Raw genomic sequence first — 6,182 nt, forward strand, 5'->3', positions numbered from 1 at the left:
GTTTTATATTATATGCGATCATAAGACTCTTAAAGAATGTGTTCTTTCATCTTCTAACTAATCTATTATTAGATTTTAAAGAAAAAAAACACAAGCGAGGAGAAAAATATTCAATTGGCAGTTTAATGATATGGAAAACCGTTCTTTCCAAGATAGTCCATTGAACTATGGATCTAAACTCTTTCTTAATTTTATATGTGGTAGTCGAGCACGCTTCGGCACGAATTGGGCCAGCTCGCACCGGGGAAGTACCACACCCCCACAGAAGACCGGCGTGAAATAGCATTCTGCTGTGTTTCGTTCGGTGAGTGGGGGAGCCGGAGGCCCATATCCTTTTCCTTCCCCTTCCCAGTCCTTTCCTCTATTCCTCTCGCCAATCCTTTCTTAATCCCTTCCCAATTTAAAGTCGGCAATCCATTTGTAGAGGCGTAAGTTCTATAATCGACTTTACACCTCTATAAATGTTCATGGGCGGTGGTAGCGCTTACCATCAGGCGTCCCACCAGCTCCATTGCCGGCAGTGACATAAAAAAAAAAAAATGGAGTTTTGTGTCGTTGGGATCAATGATGGATAATGATGAAGTAAATGAAATGGCCAGGCTATTGCTACAGTACCAGTGCTATTTAAATGTATTTTATGCAATTATGTAATGTATGTAGGTTAAGTTTAATTGCATCTTTTTCAAAAACATAAAGCTAGGCTAGCCTAGCTTTAAATAACGAACCATTTTTATTAGCAAAAAGATCAAGTATTCGACAACTAATATAATGATAATTTATAATGAAACAACATTAATGAATTTTCTCATTTAAATGTGCTAGCGTCTAGAGGCGAAATTATTTTCGTATGACATTCGGTATAACGCCTGCAGCAATGTTTAGAAAGTTCAAAGTATTTCATCTATAAAACATTATCGAATTGGGCCAGTTCGCACCGGGGAAGTACCACACCCCCACAGAAAACCGGCGTGAAATAGTGGCATGTCACTGTGTTTCGTACGGTGAGTGGGGGAGCCGGAGGCCCATTTCCTTTTCCTCACCCGTCCATTCCTTCTTTCCAGTCGTTAATCCTTTCCTTTTCCTTTACCCCTTAAAAGCGGGCAACAGATTCGCAGCGATTCTGCGAATGTTCATGGGCGGTGGTGATCGCTTGCCACCAGGCGAACCACCAGCCCAGTTGCCCGCTATGACATAAAAAAAAAATAAAAAATAGCCAATTAAGGCATTGACATTTAGTACAAAAATATGCAAAAAAAAAGTCTCGTAGTTGAATTTATTTATTCAGATTTTTATTTAGATGAATCTAAAAACATCATGTACTATTTCCAGTAGCTGTGTTTGCAAATATCCACGATGCGAAATACGTTAGAAACGTAATCGCCCTAGGTTATACAGAAGCGCCTAGTCATCTAGCACATACCGTTATTACTTTGAGCTAAGTGAAGATCTTCAAAATATATTAACTTACTTGGTATGTAAGTGTGGTATTTTTGAATAGCGATGTAATATTTTTTTGAATACGAATTTCAGATTGATAGTTAAACGCATAGTATTATATTATCTGTTAAACCTACTATAATATTATGTTATCTAAGGTTATACCTTATTTCAGTTATATGTTGTTATACTTATTTGCCCAACTACCACTAGTACTACTGACTATCTTCCACAGTTTTCTATTCCAACAATCCATACAAAAAAAAAAAAATTATGAATAATAAAGAAATCAATTGTGGTATACGGCCTCTTTAGTTATTATTAGAACAATGACTGAAATTATAGTAAATAAAAAGTAACATAAAATTAAAGATCTGACCTATCACGAGTAGTTGTAAGAAAGACAGAGAGAACATGCAAAGTTTGATGAAATTTTACATTATCTACTCGCACTAGGGTATTTGAATTTTTATTCACACACGTAACAAAAACATGATATTATATATGGTATGATAAATGGACTATCTACAACGTAATGTTCCTAAAATTAGTGCGATCAAATAAACTGATGGTTAGCGATGCGAATGCGCTGCCCGTTTTTAAGGGAAAGGGATAAGGAAAGGATTGACGATTGAAAAGAAGGAATGGACTGGGAAGAAAAAAATGGGTCTCCAGCTCCCCCACTCACAGTACGAAACATAGTATTATGCTGTATTATTTCACGCTTGTTTTGTGTGGGGGTGTGGTACTTCCAGTGTGTGAACCTTCTGTGGTGCCAGCTGGCCCGATTCGTACAAAAGCACATTCACTCCTTCACTAAAAATTATTTATCACGAAGGAATTATTTGATTCTTTGAATATAATTTATAACAATAGGTATCACAACTTGTTGTCAGCCATTTTAACACTTCTTAACATTTCATATTACATATTTGCGATTTTATCTAGCAGATTAAAACTAAGCAAATCATATTCAGAAGTCGTGGCCATTGATGAAAGGATTTTTTCTTGGAATCAATGCTTTTATCATACAAGCAGAGCATTTCATATAACCCGTTATCCGGCTCATAATTGCACTCCAGTAGCTAGGTACACTTATCGCTTGAATAACCAACGGCGATTAAGACAAATGCTCATTAAATTTCTAATTATGATCGACCGTATCTTATCCATGATATATTAATCTCCGTGTAGGTAATTTATCTGTCTGAGACACGTGCCTAGGAGAGCCTACTGCCTTTGTATATTTGTAGCTCTATCACTCAGTAATAACTAAATGGATTTTAATGCTTCGAAAAAAAAATCGTACAAACTGCGTATGAAACAAAGAGGCGGGTTCACAAGAAGACTCACACCACATTGTTAAATGTTTATAGGCTAGAAGAATACACCAACAAACTTTATTGTGGGAGTCGACTACGCTTCGGCACGAATTGGGCCAGCTCGCACCGGGGAAGTACCACACCCCCACAGAAAACCCGCGTGAAATAATAGCTTGCTATTGTGTTTCGTACGGTGAGTGGGGGAGCCGGAGGCCTATTTCCTTCTCCTAGCCCTTCCCAGTCCATTCCTTCTTTCCATTCATCAATCCTTTCCTCATCCCTTATCCCTTATCCCTTAAAAGCGGGCAGCGCATTCTCAGAGGTCTAAGCCTCTGCGAATGTTCATGGGCGGTGGTGATCGTTTACCATCAGGCGAACCACCAGCTCAGTTGCCCGCTATGACATAAAAAAAACTATTAAGATATTTTTATTTATATTATTATGTTAACGTAACAATAATATAAGCCTTTATTTATTCCTTACTTATATCTAATTACAATTTTATGATGGTATTAACAAAGCCCCCCAATTTGATAGAATCACCACTTAACTCCCCAAATTTTAAAGATTTACATGTTAACGTAACGAAAAAAATATAAAGAATAAACGTTCGAAATTCCCATGCAATTCGGCATTTTTATCGCATTATAATAATTATGTTAATCCCTACTAAAACGGACAGATGCATAATGATTACAATCACATTTGCACATGTTGCGTTGCGACATTTGTCTTGTTACAGAAATGTTGCGAAGCTCTTTCATTAACATATAATATGATATTGTGTAATATCTCTTCTATTCTATCGTATAAATTAATAATAATTATACACTTTATTCAGCACATTGAGAAAAAAACCTAATTTACTTATAACAACGAAGAAAAGATAATTCATTATATGGTTGATAATTATATGAGCCAAATAGGCGGTCTTATCACCACTAAGCGATTTCTACCAACCAGGCTTTAATTAAAGGGGTTGGAGATGGACGACCTAAGCCAAGAATGAACATTCGTAAGCAGCACCATAATATTATAATATATTTTATTATGTTAGGGTGGGCAAGTTAACATGTTTGCTTGGTGGTAACCTTAAAACTAACACCACAATCGATAAAGATTTGTTGAACCATGGATAAAGCATGAGGCAATGATCGACGAAGGGATGGCTGAGAAAAAGGAAATGGGCGACGGCTGCCCTACTCATCAAACGATTGGACGGAGTAGCATTCGCTTGTTAATATTCGACGCTTGTCGGATGTGATACCGACCCCGGTGCAGGTGCGAGCTGGCCCAATTCGTGCCGAAACCTCCTGGACACAAATATTTAAAACGCAGTCGGTTTGTAGGGCGCTCCTTCCACAAAGACGTTAGGCGAAAATTTATAAAAAAAATAATGTAGTATATTTGTAGCAACGCCACACCCACCACCCACTAGGAAATCTCACCTCACAAACTCATATATCACCAGATTTCCAGTAATTCTCAGAAAATATTTGTAAATGTTTTAAGTGATACTAAATAATATTGTTATTCTGTGACCTACGCATCACTTTCAAAAATCAAATGATCTGTATCATTTGATTTATTTTCTATTTATTTATTTATTTATTTATTCTTTATTGTGCACTTAATTAACATTAAAGACAAAGAAAGGAGACAAATAAAACTTACATCTAGGCACAATGGGCGGTCTTATCGCTTAGAGCGATTTCTTCCAGACAACCTCGGGTACAATAGAGGACTATTATAATAATAATATAAAGTAGTCAAATTAATAATTTCCATCAAAATCAACCTCGTAAGTCGTAACTAAGGGTCTTTCGATATTTCACATACCCATTTAAACAACTCAACCTATATCTAAACTAGCTGCACCCGGCAAACGCTGTTCTGCCTTACTCTTATCGTTTAGTGGTATGAAAAATAGATGTTAGCCGATTCTCAGACCTACCCAATATGCTTACCAAATTTCAGAGGAATCGGTCAAGCCGTTTCGGAGGAGTATAGAGACTAACATTGTGACACGAGAATTTTATATATAAGATTATAATATTCTATGCTTTATCAGAATTCATACACATAATTTTTAAAGTTATGTTCGTACCGACATCTTTTAGAAAGTGGTTAAAACCGAACGCTTGAGACAAGTAGGCAGGTAGACAGGTGTTATAAGTTCACAATTCAGAAAACAGATGGCGTTGAAAACTCACTAAAAAACTTTGATACTCAAAGTTAAACTATATTATGTACTATACACATATTATAGCAATCGTGTCTATGAGCCTAAAATCAATTAAGTACCTCATTTGAGTCTTTTTGTTCCTCTTTTGTTTATCTATGGTAAATTAAGAAGTGAATACGGGGATTCTACCAATGACCAGTAAATTATTGTGCGTACAGCGTATTTGTAACTTGAAGGAAAAATGCAAATTTTGAACCCACTTAGAGCAGCCAATAAATATTTTTAACAAAATGTTGATAAAGCCCGTCTTGCTAAGTAGATGTGTAAAATCCTATCCTATCCTACTAATATTATAAATCCGAAAGTTTGTAGGGATGTGTGTGTGTTTGTTGCTCTTTCACGCAAAAACTACAGAACCGATTGCAATTAAATTTGGAACGTAGACAGCTGGAAAACTGGAATAACATATAGGTAACTTTTTATCCCGATACTTCTATGGGATACGGACTTACGCAGGTGAAACCTCGGGGCGCAGTTAGTATTTTATTAAAAGAAACTGCTACAGGCAGTGAGCCACTTCTAAATGACAAAAGTATCTTTTAAATAATTTTTTGAGTATTTAGCATTAAAATGGCATCTCAGTGGGGTCTCAGTAAAATTAACTAAACTTACCTTACCTAGTGTACAATGAAAAACATATTATATTATCTGTGGCATAGTAATCCGACTAAGAATAGGAACATCTTTGTGTTTAGACACAGGAACATCTTTGTGTTTAGACACAGGAACATCTTTGTGTTTAGACACAGGAACATCTTTGTGTTTAGACACAAAGATGTTCCTATTCTTAGTCGGATTGACGTTAGCGTCAATTGAAAAATACGTATGTACTTGAAAATCCATTTTCCATCTCTTAGATCAAATGTTAACACCAACTCGAACTTTTGTTTTCTTACCTACAATGTGGAGCTGAGCCGATTCTTAGATAGATCGCAGGATATTATATGATATACCATGTTACCAACTTCTCTTTGAAACGGCAAAAATTTAACTAAATATGTGGAATTGTCATTGTCGACTACTTCAAATGCGTGTATGTTTCACTGCTGTCCTTTCAAATTTTTATTGTTGAATATGCCCGAAGCTATTAACATTGATGGTCGTAATATTAATCTAAAGGCTAAATAATATCACCCTTACTGTAGTTTTACCATAAAACTATTATTCTAAACGTTAGT

Source organism: Zerene cesonia, chromosome 23 (genome assembly GCF_012273895.1).
Source record: "Zerene cesonia ecotype Mississippi chromosome 23, Zerene_cesonia_1.1, whole genome shotgun sequence".
In the NCBI taxonomy this organism is placed as follows: Eukaryota; Metazoa; Arthropoda; class Insecta; order Lepidoptera; family Pieridae; genus Zerene; species Zerene cesonia.